The following is a 25,689-nucleotide window of genomic DNA, read 5'->3' as shown; positions in this document are numbered from 1 at the left end:
TAATCTATAAACAATAGATGTTTATGTTCTCATAGTTATGGAGATTGGGAAATCTCAGATCAAGACACCACCACCTAGTGTGGGCCTCTCTGCTGTGTCATCACATGGCAGAAGGAGGAGGGTGGAGACAGGCCAAAGGGGGCTGAAATTGTCCTGCAACAAAATTAGTTCCATTCATGAGGGTGGAACCCTCATGGCCTAATCACCACCAACAGATTCCATTTCCTAACACTGTTAAAGTAGCAATCAAATTTCAAAATGAGTTTTGAAAGCAGCAAACATTCAAACCAAACTTTGCTCTTAGATGCAGCATTATGTATTGAAAACAGAGAAAGATTGTACACTAAACAGAAATGGCTTAGAATTTTGTCTTTTATGCTTGCTCTCAGTGTGAACTTGGGTATATTATTTAATTTCCTTGTTTCCTCTTTCCTCCTCTATGAAGCAGGAATCATATTTACATTGCAACACTGTTAACTTAATGAGCGTTAATGTATAGAATGTGTTGGCACACGGCAGTTGTTCAATTAGTAAGTATTATTATTGTTAAAGTAATTATCACTCATTATCAGTCTCCCTTCTCTGTATTTCAGGCTGTTGAAATCTGATTTGTCTGTTCAAGGCTCATCTTAAATGACATCTGCTTCCATGTGTGTGACTCATAATTAGCAGGTGACTAACATCATTTACTTTTTAATCTTAATCTCTCTTTGTCCTATAAGGTCTTTTTCATATTTTCCTTTTTTAAATTTCTCTATCCTCCCTCTTTGTTATGTTTTCAGGACCAAAACTGTCTCTCATTTTTCTTCACCATGATTCACTCACAGCTGATCTCCAGCAATATTTGTTAACTTTGACTGACATAGCACCTGGTATCTGTCAACTTCCGTGTATGCTGAATGATTTAGAAAAGCACAACTTTATTTCCTTTCTACCACCGACCTCCACCCTCAGTTGACTCATTCCATTGCAGAATTGTACCCAGAAGCACATAGTTGCATCAAGTGAGTGAATGATGAACACATTTTTAAATGCCTTCAAAAGGAAAGGCTGCATTTAAAAGTATTCATATTGTAGGGCTGCAGTTCTCATTCTTCGTTGACTGAGTTGACACCTGACAAGGTTTTTAATAATCAGCATTGTTTTGAGTGAAAATGAGTTCCAGTGAGCTAAGGAGAACTTTAATGACCTTTACAATACCGTAAAATACAAGAAAATTGGCCTGGTAAGCCCACACTGAAAAGATTTTATAAGAGAAGAAAAAAAAAGAAGAAAGACTGTCTCAGAATCCCATAAATAGCCAATAAAAATTCACCTTGTCTGTGTATTGTCCTAGGAGACACAATCTCATTTACATTTATTAGAAGTAATGACATAGTGTCCTGCAGATAATTAACACAATAAAATGCTGCTAATTTCACAGTGTCATTATAAAATTTGCCAGTTCAAATTAGAAAGTGATTAACCCTCTGAGTGAGGCAATGACATTTCCAGTCCCAGTTTGTGAATTAAATTTGAAATGATGTTTTCCCTAGTTTGAAAGTTCAACTCTCTCACTGTTCTTGTGTCTTCTTTTTTCTGTACTATCTTCACTGTGCCTTTCCAGGGACGAATGCTGTGGATTTCAGCAAAGTAACTTAGAATAAACTCGTGTCCTAGAGTGACCAGGTTCTGAGCAGAAACATAAGTTGACTCAGAATAGACATGAAGGCAACTGTCTTCATTTAAAAGGAATGGAAGAATTAAGAAAGAAAGGAGTGACTGGATGGGGGAAGGAGAAACAGGCCAAGAAAAAGAGGCAAGGAGAGGGGGGACAACAATCTCAAATGAGTGTAATTTTGTTGAGCAATACATTTCTTATTGGTGTGTCTAAGTATGGAAATTTTCCATTAACAAGTTGACTTCTGAATGTGCTTCATCTCATTTAACAGCAGTTACTCCTTAACCTTTGCCTGAACACTGCTTTGGTCATTTACTATGTATCTCTTGTCCACAACTGATTTTAATCAACTGCTTAAAAATAATAAATTCATTAAAGAAATAAAAGATTCATAGCACCTCATTTACAATATCCCTACTGAACTGAAATCCTCTTAAGGAATATTTAATGAGCCAATGATATAATACTGAGTGAAACCTCAAGATAATGATAAAATTGCCCAATCAGTTAGGACAACTATTAATTGAATAAATGCATGCATCTATAAAGCTGTTAAAAATATGGTGCTTTTCCTTTTCCTCCTCTTTCACTGCTTTTCCTCCTCATGACCCAGGGCTAAAGAATAGATAACTGATGTAAGATGTTCTCTTGAAATTTGTTTCCAAACCACTGGAGCTTGCTCAGTATTTTTAAGGAATGAAAATGAGAAATGTTCAGAGAGCTCTTAAGATATCACTCGAAGAAAAATTTATTTAATGATTCTCTATATATTTATGAATGTGTTTACTGGTGCTGACACTGACTTCACAAAGCTGTATAACTCTAACACTGAAATGTCTCAAGATTTTGTTTGAGGAATTAAGTTGCCAATAGACCAAAATCTAACTTGAAGGAGTAGAAATTAAAAGAGGGACTCTTTTGGCTAAAATCTGGAACCAAGGCTCAGAAGATGGCATTAAAGTTATGCCTTTCCATTTTTATCTCTGCTTTTCTTTCTGTGGCTTCATTCTCAAGCAGATTCTCTTTACCTACTGTCCCCAACAGCCCCAGCCCTATGTTCTACCAGCTATGCAACACTTAGGGAGAGACCAAGGGTCTAACCTGGTTCTCACTGTCCTGCAACAGGCGGAGCACCCTGACCACCCCCTGCCCCTCTGACTAGCCAGCCTGGGACAGTTGGCCATCCCAGGCAGGAGGATTTGTCCCACCTAAAACAAATGGTGGAAATTGGGGGAAAGGAAATTCTGAAGCAGTTATTGGGCTACTAATACCAAGAAGAGGAAAAGGCAAAACAACTGACATGGGGCCAACACACTTAACTGATACTCAGAATAACCGCCCATAGAACACTGATTTTCCAGCTGGGAACAAGGAGATCTGAAGAGGCTGTGTCCACAAAACTGGCTAATGCAGAGATTCTGGAATCACACTGAGATCCATGTATTCTTTGTTTGTTTGGTTGGTTGGTTGTTTAGAAAACAAGAGGACTAAATAAACTCTAGTGACCCTTTTCACTCAGACATCTGTGACTGTGCTTCCATGAAGGGAATGGGGGTCTAGTGACTCTGCAACAAGCCACATGCCAGCATCCCGAGTCCCAGCTCCATCACTTTAAAGCTGTGTAATGTTGAGAAATTCATTTCAGCTCCTTGGTCTTTAGTTTCCTTATCCAAAAAACAGATTAGTATTAATCAATGGTTTTGGATGGGGGGGTAGAATTTGTTTTATAAAGTACATATTAATAACCCTCATTTAAACAGCTTTAAGTTGGAATATATTTAACTGATGTACGGTTCCAACTTGGATATTTCTTTATTGCACCCTTGTTCAAAAGAACTTGTTAGTCAATGATGATAAAAGCTATCACTAGTTGTCAGGGCAATGCTCAATGGGATGGTTACTAGATAATGCCATTAAGGACATAGAAAGTCACCACAAAACTTCTTTCCAAGGTACACCATCCTCACTCACATGCTTATACTTCTATCTGGGATGGGGAGTTTTGTCAGAGTGGTCATTTGTGCTTCTAGGTTACAATTTGTTATTTTCACAAAAGCATCCTTTAGTAGTTCAACGGGAAGCCTGGTGTTTGAATTTTCGAAAAGCCTTCCTTGGAGACTGAAGGCCCAGAAGGCTGCATGAACAAGCACATGGGAAGCTTGACCAGGGAGTGGGGCAGAACTCAGTGTCAGGGCATGCAGCCTGCTGATCCCTATTTTTATTGATAGGAAGCAGCAGTGCTTTATGCAGATTCTTTGGTAGTTGGCCAGCTAGCACCTCCACAATGGACTCCTACATTATAATTGCCTAGAAACAAATACATTTTGATATGGAAATGTAAGAGTCACAGTCACAAGTGCTTTCCAAAATGGAACCCTCTGTTTGTTAGCTGGTGCCTGCCTACCACACAAGTTCATGTGGGAAGGGGGTCAGTCCTTCCCACATGTTCTACAGATCCACCGCTGTGGTGGATTTGGGCCCCTTGAAGCATGCTTGGAGAACCAGTGAGCCAGATAATCTTTCACATCTCACCAGCTTTCAAGTGAGAAACGCAATAAAAAGTCAGTGCTCTCGAGTTCCTAAAGTCCATCGTGGCCAAGCTGAGAAAAGAATTTTCTCACATCCGAATTTTTATTTATTTAAACATGAATACACACACACACACACACACACACACACACACGGAGTCTTTCATAGTCTTGCTCATAATAGTCCTTGTCTACAGATAGAAGTACTCTTTCACATTGGTTATTACCAGTTTCTTCCCTTGGTAACTTTACAAGAAATTGAAGTTTCTTTGTTGCAAGTTCTGCTGAAGAGGCAGATTAGGAGAAAGTTCATATTTAAATTTGATTTGATTATAGCTCCCACAAAAATCCCATGAGGAAATAGTGTCCTGTTTGTATGTTCTAATGCAACAGAAGGTAGTAGGAAAGCACCCAGTTGAAGACAGTCCCTGATTTACGGGTGAGATACTAAGGGTGGGAGCACCTTGGAGCCATGGGTATAATTGTTGACTGTGCTGATTGGAGTGATTAAGGAGGACAGGAGACAAACATCTGGTTACACAATGTTGTGTGGTATAATGAAGCCACCAATATTTCATCCACTGTAAAGGAAACAAATTGCTTAACCTTAATCTATGCAACAATTTCTCCCACACATAAATACCCTTTCACTATAAAATCTAATCCCTTTTCCCCTGCAAACTTCAACACGCAGCCAGTCTCACCTTGTCTGAAAGGCTTTGTCCTATTATCTGCCTCCGCCTCCATCATTGCTCCTCCCAGATGAACAACCTCCTCCCTGAATTACTGTGCACTTAATTTGATGTCACTTTGTTAATGATATTATTTATAGTATAATTATAGCTTTGGCCACATCTAGCATTTTATTAACTGAAAACTTGAAACTCATCTTCGGAGCTGTGATGAGTCATTCTGATTATGGACTAATCCTTGGTAGGCAGGTCAGCTCCCTCCATTTCCCAGTAAAAATCTAAAGGGAAGGAAAATTAAGTGATGTGCTTAGAACTATGAATGGATGCTCCTTAAAATCAAGAGCTGTGTATTTAATTTTTTTTCTCTTGGAATTCTGGCAAAGCTGGTGAATGTTAATATATATTGACCACTACTTTTATTATTTATTTATTTTGAGCTTAGAAAACTATGTTGTGTGTAATGTGTTAAACTTTTTACATCCATAGTTTTACTTAACCCTCATAAAAACTCCATGGGATAGTTAATTTTATACTCATTTTACTTATGGGGAAAGAGAACCTTATAGTTAACTAATTTAATGAGAAAAGGACAGTTAGCATCTGGATCAGCTTGTTCTGGCTCAAATGTCCATATGTATCCACTGTAGTATGGTGTGTTTTTTGAAAACAGATATACTTTTAGACTGCCAACTTTATAGGATTATTCAGAAAGGGTGAGGTTGGCTTGATTCTTGTCTAAGTGTAGACTGATACCCACTAGTCAGTCAGTGATGCACAGACTCACTGTCTTCCTACTTGGGCCCTGATTTTTCTCAGTAGTGAGTTCACCAGAGTTATCTGTAAGATTTCTTCCTGTGATAACAATCCAGGAGTGTGTTATCCACTTGAAGATTTTAGCTTGGATTCCTGTAGCTACATAAGGATCTAACACTAAAAAAGAAAAGATGAATTTTGTATTCTACGAGTTTATAAACCCAACTTACACTAAGATAATGGTAAAACTCGTTTGAGAGAAACCAAAGACAGATGAAAAGGGTGGGGCTTTCTCCGTGTGTACCTTATTTTTCTATGGAAATGCCACTCTTCCTGCCCCTACAAGTTTTAGAGTGGTGACCAAGGAGCTATCACGGCTGTCTATGGTGATACAGAGCCAAAGAGTTTTCACCACTTATTTCCTCTGGAGATATGTGTCTTCTACCATTGATTTGGCTGCATTTATTTGTGCTTATTGTCCTCCCTTTGGATTGCATTAAAGTCTAGATAACATCCATCTCAAACAAGTCAAGAACAAAGGCTTAAGGAAAAGCCCGTTGGAATCACTTCAAGTGGGGAACAGGGTTAGTCAGTGCTGTTTGCTGCTGAGACTCAGGTGGGTGAAGCAGCTACTGCCTTGGAGCACTTGGCTCTGGTGTCTCCTGTTGTCAGGGCCTCCTACCTTGATGAGGTTTTGGGAAGGTCAATGACGCAAAATCTGGAAAGTACAAGTTGACATGGAACATGGTAAAGTACAGACTTGCTAGCTTGCAAGAGAGAAAAACATTTGAATATGATTCTCCTTATTTTCTTGATTATGCTTAGAAGCAGGTTTCCCAGATGGGAGGAGTAGAGTAGATGCCCTGAGTAATAAAATGATTAAAGATATACAAGGAAGTATGCTTACAGCAAAGTTCTAGATGGAAGTGGGCAGGTGTGGTAGCAAGGAGGATTGAAAGAAAAATGGGTATAAAAAGCTGATCCTGGATAAAGGGAGAACAATTCTAGAAAAGAGAGAAGGAAGGATCAGAGACTTCCCTGAAACTCCTGGCTTGACACCTGGGTAGATGGTGGTGCTACTGAGTAAGGTGGGGAAACACGCCGAAGCGCAAGTACAAAATACAATAAATTAATTTGCGGGTATGTTATGTCTGCAGCGGTTTCAGGTTATCAAGGCAAACACAGAGTAAGAAAGAAGTGTGAACTAACAGTATACAATTTGGACGGAATCAACACATAAATGGGGACATAAACTATGGGTCTGGGAGATCTCCAGAAAGACTGGCTGGAGTGAAGTAAGAGAAAGTCTTAGGGGAGAATGCTGAGGGACATCAGTATGTTAGGTGGGGCACAGGAAGAAATATCTATAAAAAGGAATAAGACATTTCCAGGAAGGAGAGGAAAAAGGATGATGGAAGACAAAGACCAAGAGAGCTTCAAGAAGGTCAAGACTGCAAGGGTGGAGAAAATCCTATAACAGCTCTGTTAAGACAATCTTTTCCAATTTTGTGACTTTGCCTTTGGCCGACTTTATTCAAGTGAATAAAAATAATGTAGTATGTGGTTTAGTAGAAAGATGATTGACCTTTCCCACCTCTATGGCTTTAGGCAGATCTGTTAACTACTTGGAAACATCAATAAAATAGGAGCTAAATTAGCTTTACATGTATGGATAAATGATAAAAGAACATACAAATGACTACACAGGTATTTTAATATTTGTTATACTGGCAATATAAAGCAGATTTGCAATAGATACCTTGTTGGTTATTATCATCGTGTGTATGTATGCCTTACTTAAGATATTTCCTTTGTGATGCACATCTTATTGACACAAGGTATGACCTTTCTCAAAATAAGGGTTATTTTTGTGTAAACATATATCCATAATCCAGTAGGTCCTAATTACTTGATAAAACTTTTTTGTCATGGTTTAGATATAAAATGTTCCCCTGGATTTTTATGTTTGTGGAAGGTAATGGGGTCATGGGGATGCTATACTCATCAGGGGACTCTTCCATTGCTGAGCACAGGAGCTGGATGGGCTGTTAGGAGGTAGGCCCTGGAGGGAGGAAGGTCACTGGGGTGTGAGGAAGGGTGTGTTCTCATCTCCTGTTTCTTTGCTCTCTCTGCTTTCTGGCTGCCATGGACTGAGTCCTTTTTCCTCCACCATGCCCCTCTGTCATTCCATTTCTGGCTGGGTGACAGCTGACTATAGGCTGAAACTGTGAGCCAAAATGAACTTTGCCTCCTTTACTTTGTGGATGTTGAGTATTTTGTACCAGCAAAGAGAAAATGACTAAGACACTTTCCATGATGATAACTATTATTACAATGACTAAGCCAAACTCTTTTGAAGCAAAAGCTTACTTGCCAGGCTGTCCTAAAGAAATGCATTTTCTTATTGTTATGATTTACATCTAGATGTCCCCCTCCAGACTCTCAATCATTGGTAGGACCATTAGAAGGGGATTAGATTATAGGAGCATTACAGCTGATTTGCTGTTATGAGGTGGGGTCTGATCAGAAGAGGCAGGTCACTGTGAGTGTGACCTGGAAGGTTTTTATCTCCCTTCCTGGCTCATTCCTTGATGCTCTGGTTCCTGTCTGCAATGCCTTGAGCAGCTCTCCTCCCTCCAGGCCCCTCTGGCATGCCTTCCTCCCTTGGTGTCAGCTGGCTATGGGTGGAAATGTGCATCAAAATAACCCTCTCCTTCCTTAAATTGCTGGTGTTGGGTATTTTGTTGAGGTGATAAGAAAGTCATCACGACATCCATCCTAAACAGGTATTTGGCAGCAAACATTTCTATTTGAAAGAGAATAACATACTATGAGGGCTTCTGGAAAATAGTGTTCTTGCATTCAAAAGAGTAAAATGCTTTGTAGCTGTTTTTAGATTTCAGTCCAATTAAACTTCTGCTTATGTTGTTCTCTCCTAATTCTTGATTGGTATGGTATGCAATGATGCCTAGCAACTGTCCATAATTGGCATTAAAAGCAATGAATTTCTTAGAATCCTATTTTTTACCTATAATGAAAATATCACCTACCTATCTTCAATGAACAAGATGCTAAATTAGCCGTGAAGATCTTGGCAGCATTTGCTGAAATGGGTAAAACCGGTGTTGGAAGCTGCAACTCCCTAATTGCTTTGCATTCTTCACTACAGGTGAGCATGGGATGCACACATATTCCATAAATACTTGTTCTTTTACCTAAAGAAGGTACAGGAATATCTTTCTCAGATTTCATGTATTCGCTAATAAAGTTGGTAAGTCTAAACTTCGAAAATGTTAGATTTATTTCTCTATCACCATTGAGGAGTTTTTTTTATTCAAATGAACTGGTAAAAATTAATAACTGTGACATTGTTTATACCAAAAACTCACAGTAAGGTATGTGCCCATACTATCACAGCATGGCCTTTGATGGTAGGTTTTATTTCTGATCTCCAATTATAATGATCCTTCCTTCCTGTCTTGAGTAATAACAGAGATAGTCCCAATAGGTAATAATAGTTCACTAGAAAGAACAAAGAGTGAGATATTTAGCATCTGGGACTCTGAATCCAGATTGTGGTTTTAATGTATCAAAGAAAGGAGAAGGAGGAGGAAGAAAAGAGGGAGGAAGAGGTGTACCTAGTCAAAGAGGGAAAGATAAAAAAGAATTTAAATTAATATGCAAATTTGCAAAATCAAGATAACACACCAATAAAGTGAGACAGTAACTAAAAGTCCCTGCTGTAGATCTTAGAGCACTAATAAATACTTATTGAGGCCTTTCAATGTGTTGGGAATTAGACCATCATATCCTGTGATCATCCCTTCAGAAAATTCTACTGTTGCGTTTAATCTTTATAGAATAGTTACTGAGGAGCTCCTCAGTGTTGGGCACTATGCCATGCCACGTGCTCTGTAATGATAAATCTATCAGACATTTGTTCTGTTTTCTTGTCATTATGTAAAGCTGTAGGATGTGTCACAGGAGGGAGGAAGGGTGAAATAGAATATGAGAGTGTCCATGGTGGGTAACCTAAAACACTCTAGAGAATTACATTGTCCCATACAAGGTTATATACCACACTAAAGGAATGAATGAAACTTGGTTATCTATGGAGTACTTGCTGTTGCAGTCACATTGTCTTCCCATCTTTGTTTGGTTTGTTAATTTTTTTTTTCAATGCTGTGGCTCAAACTCAGGGGCTCACACACATCAGGCAAGTTCTCTACCACTGAGCTACACCAAATGAAAAGCTCCATGAATGTGCCTAGTGCTTTTCAAGGTAATAAAGTGAATTTTACATAAGAAAAGGCATATATCATTTTATCTTTTGAACAAAACCTTTAAAATGTATGTTTTCATCTCCCACTTGCAAATGAGCAAGGGGCTTAAGTGTTTTATTCAGGTGTCCACGGTTACAGGTGGATAAATCCACCATGAGTGTCTTGATTGCAAGCAAGTGATAGAAGCTTGATTTAAAACCTGTAAGGCAGAAAGAAGACTATTGTTTTACTAAGCCACGGGAAGGATGGAACTGCAGCTGGGCCTCAAGGAAGACTGATTCAAGTTGTAATGTGACAAGGAGTCTCTGTCCCTTTCCCTAACTTCCATTACGTCTGGCTTCATTCTTCCATAGAACTCTGAAAAACATGACTACTTGATATTCCTATGTTTACAACTCCAAGAAGCTCTATTGTTTCAAATGAAACCTTTTCAAGGAAATGAATGATGGTTCGAATTACATTTAGCACCCTTCAACCAATCAAGGATCCAGGATGCTGGATTGTGGTAAATGGACCACTTGAGTTAGGAACAAGGTAGTGGTGGCCCTGGGGTATGAGGTCTGTAAGAAAGTAGGAACCTCTTTTCAAACCACTGCTCTAGGCTGACAAACACCAGATAGCAATTATAATTTTTAATCAATCTATAGTTGCTTCCAAGGAAAAAGCTCAGATTTGGGTCAATCCAGGGATTTACAAATTCATTGGCATCCCAGGAAAGAAAGCTGCCTGGATTCATATTCTGGCTATATCACTTACTAGCTGTGTGACCTTGACAAATTACTTAATGTCTCCTGCCTAAGTTTCTCATCTGCAAAATTATAGTAATAGCAGTACTTACTTCATAGAGATTTTTGAAGGTCAATAGCTCCAGAACTGAATTTTTCTTCTTTTCTCTGGAACTGACACTTGCTCACAGCTTCTTTCTATTAGTTAATGGTACCTTTATTTGCTCAAGTTTTCAGGTCCAGAATCTTAGAGTTGTCTTTCTTTCCTGCCCTATTTTCAGCTGGTCTTCTAAACTTATTTCTTCTTTCAAATGCATTCTACAGCTATCTCTCTTTTTCCTCTATGGCACCATGTCAGAGAGGTCCAATCAGTGTTTATATGTACTAGCTATAACCTTCTAATGCGTCTTTCTCCTTAGAAAGTCTGAACTTTTCCATCTAGTATTTTTTATATCACTGCCACCCGATTCTTTTGTTCTCTTTAAAATAGCCTCTAACTCATTAATCCTAACAAGAAAAAGACAAAATTGTTTGCTTGCTGGTATCCTAGGTTAAGTGTTGGTTTTGCAACATTTTTTACTCTAGAAAGAAAATGAATGTTGGATTAATGAGAAAAAATATAAATATATAATGCTCTTATAAATTAATGCTCTTAATATAGTAGATATGCATAAATATCCTATACACAAGCCAATTTATTTGTAAAATAATGCATGTACCACAAAAAGATATTATTTTATAAATACAAATGTTCATTACATATATTTGACTACATTGAGAGCGTTATTTAAAAAATAAATTACAAACATGTTAATGCAAATGTATACATACCATGTTAATATAGTTTATCATAAATTATTCATTCAAAGGCCAGAATGTAAATTATTTTCCTTTTGCTTATTTTCAAATAATTTTTGATTAGTTAAATTTTCCTTTGTTTTAGTTAAATCAGATTTTAAATATTGGATTTGGATGTGTGGCAAATGGGAAGGGAACTGAAAGACAGAAGGAAGGGCTGGAAATGAGATTTTAAATAGGTGGGAGGATTGGGAAGGGCTGTGTTCATACACCAAGTCCCTGTGTGAAATGTGATCATCGTTACTACAGACACACACACACATATGGATGGAGGGGAGGAGAGGGGGTTAAAAAACAGAGTGAAGAAATGTCATGTACATGTACCAACTCCCCACAATGAATGTAATCATTATGTACTGCAAACATGTACTAATTAAAGGTAAATTAAAAATACTGGACTTGGGGAAGGAGGTGTGGAATTCTTAAGGCAGGCTAGTTGTATCCAGTCATGAGTATGGCTGTTAAGCAAAAGCTGATTATACTTAGATCAGTACAGTATATTGGATAGGATGAATGTCTGAATGAAGAAGTGGATGGTAAGTTTCAGGTAAATCACCAAATGGAAAAAGTCCATTACGCTTCATTTCTTTTTTTATTGTAACTTTTTAAAAAAGAAGACATATAGTAAAACTCTAGTTCTTTTCTTAATTGATGGAAATAAAAATAATAGGAAACAGAACTTTTAGTTCAAATTTGAATTTCTAAAAGCCAGTAGAATGAGTTCCTTGAGTAATTAAGAAAGAAGGAAAATAATTATCTTCTGAGACAGCAAGATTTCAAAATGTGCTTAGAAGTAGATTACTGAAGTGCTTTAAAATCCTTAGGACTAATTTAGAAAATATAGCACGAGTATTTATTTATTCTCAAAATTATTTAAAAGTGGCTTTAGTGTGGCTTTGTAGGTTTTAAACAAGTAGCTGATACCTACTGAAAGTTGCATAATAACAACCCACTCCAAAAACCAAGAACCCCAAAACATCAAAAACTTTGCCTGTTGTCCCAAGATGTTGAATTTTTTTAAGTTGCATAACCTTATCCTAAATATGAAAAATATTTAGCATACATTTATGCTTTCCTGTGCTTATTAATATTTCTCTTGTAGTTAATGCTACACAGTGTGGAGTAAATAACATGATATGAATACAAGTCAGTGTTGAGAGCAATGACACCTTTAGCATCTTTCTTTGGTTGTAGGTTCTATAACCTGTTGAATGGTTTGTACTTAAAAATAAATAGATTTGTGAGAATCATTCAAACCTCCATTCTTTAAAGTGGTAGCACATAATAGAGCTGCTTTTCATCCAAGAACTTGTTTTTCCATCTTATGAACCAATGAAATAAAAACGAGCTTATTTTGTACCCTAAATATAAGCACATATATACGTGTGCGCATTCATAGACTCAAATATATACCACGCTATCTCAATAATACAAACAACATACAAACTGAAGTTAAGAATTTTTGCATGAACACTCTTGCTGATCTTCATTCTCAAAGTATGAAATTTCCTCATTTCCTTTCCAAAACTGAGCCAGAGTCTAATGGTTTGCAGTCATAGTAGGCACACATCTTTTGATTCTAAAGGGCGTCCTTCTGCGAGAAGATAGTGATCTATGAAAACCATCATACTGACCGTGGTTTACTTTGCATGATTACTTGGCAGCTTATCCACTGCAGAGTGATATGTGAAGACGCTGAATTAAAAGTTGAAAACTAATGGTATAGCATAAAGTATATTTTATTTCCTATGCTGAATTAATATTTGTGTAAAATAGTAGGTTTGCTCTTCTTTGAAGGTAAAAGAGATTACAATGATAGAGGCTACACAGAGGACTTTGAAATATTTGTAAATTTTATTTATTTAAAAAACTCTCTTGCATAATATTATGATTTCTTAAAACTGAGTAATGAGTACTTGAGATTTGTTATATGTGGTATTCTATATCATTGTATGTTCCTATTTACTTAAATATTTTATTCTAAGAAAAGCTTCAACAAAAGTCTCCTATGTGCTGAAAAAATAAAATCCAAGGCTCTAAAACCTTGTCTTTCTCTAATTTTGGCTCACTGTTTTCTCAGCTCTTATTCCTCTCTTTGGCCTTCCCAGAATTACCAAGGAACTCACTATTCCTGAAAGATATAAAGGGCTAAATTTTACCTCTCTGTATGTTCCAAAATTTTGACTGCACTACCTAAAATTCCATTCCAGTCTGTAAAAATCTACTCCCACTGTGGAACTTCGGGCATCACCTCCTTTGTGAAGGTCTCTGTGACTCTTCTATATGGAATGAAAGAATCTTCTTCTCTGCATTCTCTTTGCACTTTAATAAACACATTACAGCATTTTGCTTATGAATATTTGTCTGCCACAGACAATGAACTATATTAAAAGTATCAAATCCTATTGCTAACTGGCATAAAATTTTAAAATTTTCATTAGGTTCTTATTCTTAATTTAATTTTAAAGTGATGTATTCCCCCTTTAAAAATCCCACTACTTTAGAAGGATATAAGGTGAAAGTTTGTCTTCTTCCTTATTCCTGACTTCCTATAACCACTTCCATGGTTAGAATTCTCTTATTTATATGTATAGAAACAATCTTTGCATATGCTAGGATAAAAATTCAAACATATAAACAACTTATAAATATATAAACACAAACAGGAAGTATGTACACAATGTTCCGTATCATAGTTTTTAAAAAAGGAAACATAGCAACTTGTCTTACCTTCTATTCATGTTAGTCTTCTTAGATCCACACTATTCTTAAAACCTGTATTATGTCCCATACCATGTATGTAATTCAGCATGACTTGAGTAGGAAGTAGCATTGTATGTGAATGAGACTGTAAAGAGAATATAGGGTCTCCTAAATTGGAGAGCACACAAGTTCATCAGCTGGGAAGAACAACCTCAGCGGCTGCTTAGCTCAGTGGCCAAAATGTCATCAAGACTTTCTCTCCTTTGCTCCACTTGGGATTCCCTGGTATGAGCTTAATCTTTGGCTGGCTTTCCTCATGGAGACTAAACTGATATATAAGGTGAGGCTTTCATATTTAAAAACCATACATCACTGAAAAAAATCAAAGCAGGAGAATGCACAAGTCTCCTCATCCTCACCAATGTCAGGTTTTATCTTGAATCACAAAGCCTATTCTTATTACACTTGTTCATGGAGCTTTTGAACTATATTTGGTATCTTGTACAAGTCAGAGATTATATGAATAAATTAGGTTGATATGATAGTTTTGATAGTGGAAGTGAAAAAGTTGGGCCCAAGGAAGGTTATAAGGAGCTTGAGAAGTTTTGTCAATTTGCATTGAGAATAAGAGGAAGTGTGTAAGATATAAATCATGTAAAGAAGTTGCAGATAAAAGTCTCTTTGCTAGCTGATGATCAAAACACATCCATAAGAAATTTGATCCTTCATTTCATGTCTGGTTTTTGTTAAAATGTGATATATTTTTAAAAAGTAGCAAGGTGCAAATTCCCAAGGATGAATGTCATTATACTGTATACCTAAAATGTACCAATGATTAGAATGAATAATCGATAATGCAAAATAGGAAGAAAAGGTCCAAAGGGGTAGGGGTAGTGGGAGGGGCAGGGGAAAGAAAAGAAGGGAAAGGAAAAATGATGAGAAATGGAAAAAATGGAAATAAAGTCTTTGTAAATAGGGAAGGGTGGAGGGCGTGAAGGGAGGGCTAGGAATGGGGAAAATATAAGAACCAAGATGCATTATGTAAAGGTACAATTCCCAATGAGAAATGTAATTGTGTTGTATACCTACAATGTACCAATAAAAGAATTTAACAAAAAATAAATAAATAAAAAGTAGCATGTTGTTTATTGTATGTTAAGAATGGTTCCTTACAGTGAATGAAACACCAAACAATTGGGAAAGTGGACACAAATGATGGATGCAACATGTACAGGATGAGAAGTGGACCACCAGGGAAGGGAATACTTCTAGTCACAAACTTTTTTCTCATAGTTTCACCCAAAGCTGGAGCAGGAACATCTAGTCTATAAACTATTCAATACAGGACGTAATTCAGTTCTATCCGAAGAACAAAAATGTCATTCAAGATAGATGATAACTGGGTCTGGGAGCTAGAAAGATTTGGAGAAGTTGAAAGTCAGGTTTCTCCAAATGAACTCAGAATGGAAAAAGACAAAACAAAAAACAAAAAACACGCACACACACACACAAGAGAAAATTTTATATTATTTCTACACATGCACATGGACAGGCAAATTTAAACTGTCATAGTCAGTTTAATTATATACTCACACTCCTACACATACAAAGGTGAATTTAGGACCCTAAATCACCATAATTAGCTAATAATGTTAGTAATCACAAACTAAGTTGTAATTGAGAAACTCCTTTCCAGGGAGGATAAAAGGCATTAAGGACCCACTATTAAACCAGAATAGATCTCACTTTCCTAGCATATGCTAGGTGTGGTCCTGGCCACAGGCAGTGAAACAAACTCAAGTACCTAACTGTAAGCATAGTTCCAATGCTTTCCTCCACGACACAGGCATGTTTGGAGAATTCATAAGATGGTATCTGTGAGGAATATCAACCCTGAAGAAATGCCCAAAACAACCTTCATGGGGTGTTATTATCATCCAGTGACTCATTCAACAGAAGTATAACTAATCCTGCCATGGTGAGATTCAGGAACTTCCACCACCACAATACCTGAAACTCAGGACTTGACCTTGGTTGACTGAAGTTAATCTCTCATTATAGCTCTCATCCATTTCTCCAGAGAGCATCTATCCTAGGCAAACCTTCACAGTTCTGCTTCCTTCCTCTCAGCTGGCCCCAGGAGCACAGCAGAACTGGGCACAGACAGAGAAAATCTTCCATTCCCAAAGAAGAGGGAACTGTCTGAATATGACTAATCACAGCACAGGAGCCAACTGGCTGGAAGCATCAAGAAAATTACAGGGAGGTGTACAGAATACAAAGGTCAGTTGGTGAATATGCTTGGCAGACAGGGCTCTGCAATCAAGCTCAAAAATGTAGCTCTCCATTTCAACTAAGTAGTTGCTAATACTCCAACCACTGTTTCTCACCTGATGGGACTGGGCGACAGCTTCACACTTCTTACAAATCTCTTGCTCCACTCCCCATAACAAGTGTGGGGGGGTTCTTATAAAAATTAAATGTATGAAACAATACACATTACAGTGGTCCCACACTTATTCATGGTTTTGCTTTCCATGGTATCAGTTACCATGATCACGGTCCTTAAATATGAAATGGAAGATTCTAGAAATAAGCAATCCATAAATTTGAAGTTGCATGCCACTCTGAGTAGCTTGATGGAATATCACACTGTCCTGCTCTGTCCTGCCTGGGATGTTGAGTTATACTTTTATCCAGCATTTTCATTTTGTGCACCATACTTGCCTGTGAGTCGCTTAATAGCTCTACTGGTTACCAAATTGATTGTGTGGTATCTAAGGAGAGGCAGAGGGGGAGAAAGAGGGAGAGCACAGCACTTTTATTACAGTGTATCGTTATGATTGTCTCATTTTATCAGTACTTATTGTTACTCTCTTACTGTGCTTAATTTATAAATTAAACTTAGTGATAGGTATGTATGTACAGGAAAAACATGGTCTGTGTAGAGTTGAGTACTATCCATGGTCTCAGGCACCTAGTGTAGTCTTGCAAATTACCCTGTGTGGATAAGGAGGGAGTATTATAGAGTCAAAATGAAAGAATTCAGCTCTTATTCACTCATTTATCCATTCATGCTCAGTGACAAATTACTGTGCACATATTTTATACCAGACTCTAATGGATGTTAGGAATAGAGAAATGGTTAGGATCCTACTGTCATGATGTTAATAATCTTACAGGGGAGACACATTAGTAAGCTGGTAACTATAACACAGAAAGGTCATTGCAAAGATAGAGTTATGTCCAGGATGCTATGGTAAGACAAAAGACACAGCCTATGACTGAGTGATATGTAGGTATATTGTGTGTGCATGTGTGTGTGTGAGGCAGCTGTGGAAGTGTGGAGGACGGCAACTCAAAAAAGGCTTCTCAGACCTGAAAATTCTTTAGTTGTGGGACATGAATAAGATTTATTCAATTGCAAAAGGGCTTACAAAATGCACAAGGCTGTTTGTGCTTAGGTTCAATGGTGTAAGAGACAGGAGTCAAGACCCTATGAGTGCTTCTGAGTGAATGGAACATTCAGTGCATGTGGAACAGATCAGGAGCTGAAGGTAAAGAATATATGAGATTTCGCCTATAAAACTAAGGAGTTTGGATTTTTATACTGACAGTGACAAGGAGTCTGGAAAGAGCTTGGCAATCATTAAATGTCATCTGATGATACCAAGACATGTTGGAAGCTGTCATTTGAGGCAATAATCAATTAGGTGGCTACTGTTTTAATCCAGGTGAGAAGAAAAAGATACCCAGGGGTGCAGTAGTTGTTGTAATACTGGAACAAGAAAGAAAGATGCAAGAAAAACATAGAAAATGATGCAGATAGACAATTTTAGAGGGAAGTAGGTAAAGGGAGAGGGTCAAAATGACATTCACATTTCTTCTTTGGGCAACAGAGTTACAGTATTGTCTTTACCTGATACTCTAAGGCTGCTAAAGAAGGAAATCTATGAGATGGAAATAATAAAGTGAACATGAAGTGTTAGTGGATGTGTGGATTAGAAGGGAGTTGAGGGGATTTCATATACATATATATATACATATTTGTATATGTACATATATATATATATATATATATATATATATATATATGATGCTAAGACCATGAGTATGAGAAGGCAACTGAACAGAAATATATGGTATGAACAGAGAAAAGGAGTAAGGAGGAAACTGTGGGGACGAGGATATTCAGTAAGTATTGTTATAAGCATGTTGTGGTTTATACAGTTATACAGAGAATGTCTCCAAAAGGCCTCATGCACTCCTGGGGCCCTTTGGAAGGTGACTGAATCATGAATGTCTTGTTAGAAGGTGGAGTCTAGTGAGAAGTGGCGGATCACTGGAGGTGTGACCTGGAAGGGTTTATCCCCCCAGCCCCTCCCTTATCTCTGCTTACTGGCCACGTGACCTAGGCAGATTTCCTCCTCCATTCTCCCTCAGCTACACTGTTTCTGCCCTGGAGAAAGCCAGCCTATACAGTCAAGGCTGTAACCTTGAGCCAAAATAAACCTGTCCTCCTTTGAGTGGTGAGTGCTTGGTATTGAGTCTCAATGATGAGAAAGTGACTAAGACATAAGCAGAGATAGGAGACTACATCGTGACTCTTAAGAAGCAAAGTCAGACAGATGGAGGGAAAGCCAGAATGGGTTATGCAATGCTTTGGGTATGGTTCGAGTGTGTTTCCCTAGGGTTTGTATGTATTAGAGGCTTGATCCTGAGTGTTGTGATGTGCGACATGGTGAGACCTTTGAACAATGGGGCTTAGTCGGAGGTATTTAGGTCCCTGAGGGAGCTAGTCTTGGAAGGGAGTAAGGAAGCTCTCACAGGACCCCTGAGTTACCATGAGTTGTTATAAAAGCCTGAGCCAATCCTACAGTTTTTTTCTGGCTTCCTGTTTCAAAATGTGATCTATTTCTTCCACACCACGCTCATCATTGTTTCATTATCCACCGTGAGACCCTGACCAGTTAACCCCAGTGCCATGCCCTTTGACCTCCAGAAATGTGAGCTAAATAAAGCCTCTTCCTTCATAGAGTCTCCCAGCCTAAGGTATTTCATTACAGGGATAAAAACATTTGTTGATACAGAGTGGGACTCTCAAAAGCTAAGAGAATTGTTTTGGTGGATGAAGTGGTTAAGAATACCTAATTTTACCAAGGAGACAAATAAAATTCTGAAAGAGAGTATCTCATGGACAATATAGAGGTCCTTGGTGATCATTACTAGAACAGTTTCATTGAAGTGGTACTGCAAATTGAGATGTCAACTTGTGTAACTAGAAGATATGGTAGAAGGATAAAGGGTATAAGTTGTAGATACTAGAATAAGCTCCTCATCTTGTTTTTGCATAGTTTTCATATAAATATATATATGAATGATTGTACATAACAATTAATTATAATGCAAAAGAGGAAAAGCTTGTATTGTTCTGTTGACCCAGGAAATATAAGCAAATATAGGGGTCCACCTCTAAGATTGTCCACAATGATGCTCATCTACAAGTTCTCGTGCCCGTGTGTTATTGTTTCCCATTAAGTGTGGCTAGAACTAGTGTCTTATTGTAGAAATAGAGACTTCTGAGATTAGGTAACAGAATGACTAAAGCTTGTATTACAGGGCTCTCTCTCTCTCTCTCTCTCTCTCCCTCTCTTTCTGAAGCAAGCTTTCATGTCACAAAGAGGGCTATAGACAAACCCACAAAGCGAAGAACTGATGTCTCCAGCCAACAGCCAGCAAGAGCCTGAGCCCTACTGGCATTATCCACCAGACTGAGCCCAGGTGTAAATCAAGGGCTACTTTCAGTCAAATGAATGAGCTTGGAAGCTGGTCCTCTCTCACTCAAACCTGAGAGGACTGCAGCCTCAACCAACACCTTGATTACAGGTTTGTGAGAGACCCTGAACCAGAGGCACTCAGCTAAGCTACAACAAGATTCCAGACTCACAGAAACTGTAAGCTAGAAAAGTAATTATTGTTCCAATCCATCCAGCTTTGGTGCAATTTGTTACACAGCAATAAATAGCTAAGACATAGGATAAACCTTATGTACCTGTGTTTATTGGGATGGTTTTTCTCTATCTTAAAATGTAGCTACAGTTATGCTCTCCACCATGAGCGACTGTACTGTTCTACTGAGACATCTTAGGGACACAATTCACCTCACCAAGATTTCAATACAAAGTAATACATTTTCCTGCTTAATCAAAACCAACAGCAATTACTCAGTTTTTTGAAGTTTTTAACATTTCAGTCACACATGTGCTCAATAGATAATTGAAGGTTAGGAATGCAAGAGAGGTCATCAAGTTTCCTTCATTCCCTGGAAGCCAGAGGAACAGAACCCAGACATTGTCTCCTTGTCTTCCTGGTGATTAATTCATCATGTCTGTCTTTCCCACTCTTTACCTTCCTCAGCTGGCATCTGATGCTCTGTGTTTACTAGACTCAGAAATGCCATGTCTTCTAATCCTCCAATCCTCTTGTATAATCCTGTGCTCAACTCAACTGTTTCTTGATTGTATTGGATGTTATCACATCCTATTGACTGCCTGAAGTCTGCTGTTATCTCCAGAGAGTGTTCATCCTTTTGTAATTAACAGCTTATTTGATTCAATGGTAACCGAGGTCAGGCTGTGTGTATTTTACCATTCTGAGTTTGCAGGGGTATTTGCCCTCCCCTTTGATATCTTTATTTTAATTACTTCTGAGATTTGTGTCTGTATCCACAGGATGTGGAGTGTGAGTTATTTTAAATATTTCTCTCCTTGTTAATATTGTTCGTGAATATTTCATTCACTCCTGAAAGATGCTACGCCACTTTTACCAAGCATTGGGATCTTTTTAAAAAATTTTATTTATTTATTATCTTTTGGCTCAGCTCCACCTTCTTCTGATCTTAATAACAAATTTTCTGTTTGCACACTGTGAAGCAGACATTGCAAAGCACTAGGTGATCTCACTCAGCTAGAAGTTAAAATAAATATCTGGTCATTAAAAGCAAATACATTTATGTGTAGCCTACAACTTGTACCTGCATGTTCTAAAACACAAAATGTAATATGAATAAGTCTAATTGGTTTTGGTAATATTCACAAAAACTTCCTGTAATTACCTACAGAGTCAAATAAGTCAGTGAATATAAAAGGCTCCATTTGGGGCACAAATAATACAGGTTGCTTTAAAAGTTTTAGAAAAGAATAATAGTTCCATGTCACATGGTGTTGGCATCGGTAATTTGGTTTAAGATTATATCTTTAATTAAAAGCTTCCAATAGAACAATATCAATAACAATGAAAAATCTATACCCTCAAAACACTCGCTGCCATCGAAAAAACAAAATGATCCTCCTCTCTACAGGATGGATAGCAAGATTAAATATTAATTTATTGCAGTAGGCAATGCTGTCTTTTATCTTCAATAGATTCAGTGTTTGCTGTTGATTGGGGGCCACTTGGTTATTCAAAGATGGATACACGGGACTTCAGGTGGGCATATTTATTGTTGTGATCAAGTAATGTTGTGATCAAGTTATTTAATGTTGTGATTATCCTAGACTATTAAGTGGGGCTTATAAATTGAAGCATAGATATTTAAAAACTTAAACTGAACCACTTAAACTCACCTAAAAGAAAAAGAAGGCTAAGCTTAAATTGTCAGAATAGGTCACAGTCATGATTTCAAACAGTTGAGTTATAAAGGGTTGGTATTATAGGCCGTAAAGATGATGATACAGATGTACTGACTCAGTTTACCCAACATACCTGAGATGAGAACAGCACAATGACATTTGCATTGAAATATTTTTATGTAATAACTTTCTGGGCTATTATGGCATTCTACAGAGGGCCTCTCCACTGACTCCTCCTTTCAGAATATCAAGAATAGAGAGCACATATTTTATATTCAAATTACACCTTAAGTAATACAAATGAATTATATTTCCTACTCCCATTAGTTCCCTTAATGTTGCTAACACTTGAAGTAGTCAAATTAAACCCAAAGCAAATTAAACTGTCTTGATAATTAAATAGTGTAAAACTTGTGCACCAAAATAATGGAACAAATTAGGAAATCTAGATATAGACCAAAGTTTACAAGATAATTTAGTATATGATAAAGGAGACATCTTAAATTAAGGAGGGTATAAAATACAGTATGTTTCAAAATAGTTCTGAAAAAAATTGGGTAGAATGATGAGTCTCTACAGAATATTTTTGGGTGTTATAATAAATGGGGAAATTTTATATCACACTTCAAGCTACTTGGAATTTCAGATTGTCTCAAAAGGAAAACTTAAGAGCAGCCAGGTCAAGCTTCCATTTATAGAGTAGAAATTACCCAGACAAAGTGGCTGGCCCAAAATAATGCAGCTATGCAGACAGCTGTAGAGTAGCTCTAGAGTAGAGATGGCAAACTTTTTAGAGTCAAGTGCCCACACAGCAACCCAAAACCCACCTGTTTATCAGCAAGTGCCAACACTCTATTTACTGAGGTTTTAGTTAGAAAAAACAACTCATACATTAACATCTTTTGTTTTTAAAGAAAAACAAATCATATGAGTGCCATAGGTTCACCACCACTGGTGTGGAGTCTTGTTGCTAGATTTGTGAATTCTAAACCTGATGATCCAGCCTTTGAACCAGACTTTTCAACAATAATTTTACTCATGTATTGCATGGTGACATTTTGGTCAATGATGGGTCACATATACGATGATGGCCTCTTTGGATTATAGTGGAGCTGAAAAGGTCCTATTTCTTAGTGATATAATAGCTATCTTAATGTCATAGCACAAGGCATTCCTCATCTGCTTGGTGATGTTGGTGTAAACCAATGTACTATACTACTAGTGGTGCATAAGTATAGTACATATAGCCAGTACAGTGCATCATACCTCCCAATGACAATAAACAACTGTTACTGGTTTATGTACTTATTGTACCATACCTTTTATTGTTATTGTACCATGCACTCTATTCATAAGAAAAAGGTTTGCTGTAAAACAGTACGCTGGTTACCCAGCAGCTGTCTCATACTTTAATTTCAAGAGGCCACATCTAATGGTTAATCCATACCATTTACCTTTATGGAAGTACATTCTAGGATGTTCACACAATGACAAAGTCATCTAAAGATACATTTCTCAAAATATTCCCTTTATTGAGCAATTCTGATTGTATATGGCAGGAACAGCTAGGTTCTCTGATTTAGCTACATAAAAAGCAAAGAGGAGAAAGCATCTATGTTAGCATTTCCTAAAATGAATTACTTGAAGCAGCAGTCTAGCAAGACACTTTGCTATAAACAAATAAACCAAAACAAAACAAGACTTTCATGGTTAAATAGATTTGGGCAAATTCTACATTCCTTTCTCAAAGTATCAATGCGCATAAAAACTCTCAGAAGTCCTGTAATCATGAAACCTGCTTAACTTTATTTAATGCAGCATTTTGCAAAGAACTTTTTCCATGTAACATCTCTTATTGCTGCCGAGAAGAGAACATTTTAGGCAACTGCTCTATGTTCAGGTTAAAGAAAAATAATTGCCTGAAATAGTCAGACAAGGAAAAAAGTGGGGGTTAAGATCCTGTTCTGAAACTCTTCAGATAATTGCCTCAATTCTCCAACTGATTTGGTAGTTCCAGGCCTATAATTAGATATACTCTTATGCCTCTCCTGTCTGGGGGCGGCGGGGGCGGCTGCTGAGTCACTGATGCTTCACACCTACTGACTGGGACCAGCCTCAGTTCTGAACTAAGCCTGTAAAGGACAGGAGGTGTGTCAGCAACCCCCGCCCTCCAGCCATGGGGTATGGAGTTAGTCACACTGCCATAGATCTCACTGAGTCAGAATTTGTTATGCCTTCTTGATACATGGGATGAAGCCATTCAAAATTTCTTTTTTTATTCTCCTCTACTTGGTGTCTGGTATGAATTTTATCAAGAATCCCAAAGCACATTTTCAGGAACATTTTTTCTAGGATTGTAACCACTCACCAGATTTTTTTCACATGCTTGAACTTCCTTCCAAGAATTGGCAAGATCCGCATATGATTAAGTAATATTATTAGAGGGGTTTATACCTAGCATTTGCTGTAGGTCAGGCATAATTCTAGTACTATAAATGCAAATTAATGCTTTCAATACATATTTTTTGCCATGTGCTGGGCTAAAAAATAGTAAGCAAAGTACAAAAGGTTTCTGTCCTCATAGAATTTAAAATAAAATTGGATTAAAAGATACTACTCAAACAATCATATAATTCAAAATCATAGCACACACGAAGAAATCATTACCAATAATTGCCAAAGAGGAAGAATAAAGGGAACTATGATCATGTACAGCATTATGGTTTATAAGATCTGATGGTCAGAAGGATGGGGATACTTTCATGAAAAAGTAAAATTTGAGATGAAATCTAAAGGATGATGAACTGCAAATACAGTATGAGCAAAAGGCCAGTGGTAGCTGTGGACATTGTACAACTTGAGCAATGAAAAAACTTCACATGGTATAGAGCTCAGAAGGAGGAAAAGATGACTCTGAATGATATCAGAGAGAATGTTGGAGCCAAATGGTAAAGGAACTTCAAGACCGCATTTAACATCATAGGCTATGAGCAACTGGAAACCACAACAAAGATAACCAGACATATATTTTTAAAAAATCACTTGCCCTCCTGTAGTAGGAAAGATGAGTTTGAAGGGGACAAGAAGAGATGAGAGAAGATTATCAGAAAACTACCATACACTTATGTGACACTGATACTGACTTAAACTAAATGGAGACTAAAAAATAGCATATATCCAAGAGCAATGTAGGAGGCAAAATCAACAACTTAGTGATTGTTAAATATGATGAATGAAGGAAGAGAAGTTTCCAAGAGTGACTCATGTTTCTGTCCCATATACTTGGGTGAATGATCATGTCTCTCGTGACTGCATTAGTCAGTCTATTACATACTAACTGCTGAAAAGAAGACTCAGAATTCAACAAAGTATTGAAGGAGAAGAACAAAGTTGGAAAACCAACTGTATTTAACATCAAGCCTTATATAAAGCTATAATAATCAAAACAGTGTGGTATTGGTGAAAGAATAGATAAAATAGATGAGTAGAGCAGAGCTTAGAGTCCAGAAACAGATTCACACAAATAGCCCTTTGATCTTTGACAAAGGGGAAAAGGTAATAAAATAGAGAAAACATAATCATTTTAACAAACAATGCCTGAACACCTGACACACATGCAAAGAAAGATTAGAGACAGGCCTATGCTCTTCAAAAATTGGTTCAAAATGTATCATAGACCTAAATGTAAAATTCAGAGTTTTAAAATACCTAAAAGATAATGTAGGAGAAAAACCTAAATGATGCTGGGTTTAGTGATGATTTTTAAAATATAACACCAAGGAATTATCCATGAAAGTCATACAATTTATAAATTGAATTTTCTTAAAATTAAAAACTTGCTTTGTTAAAGATGTCA

Source organism: Heterocephalus glaber, unplaced genomic scaffold, assembly GCF_053883595.1.
Source record: "Heterocephalus glaber isolate CG9 unplaced genomic scaffold, H.glaber_assembly_v1.0 deba00001481, whole genome shotgun sequence".
NCBI lineage: Eukaryota > Metazoa > Chordata > Mammalia > Rodentia > Bathyergidae > Heterocephalus > Heterocephalus glaber.
The sequence above is the reverse complement of the archived record's forward strand: the minus strand, read 5'-3'. Positions refer to the sequence as shown.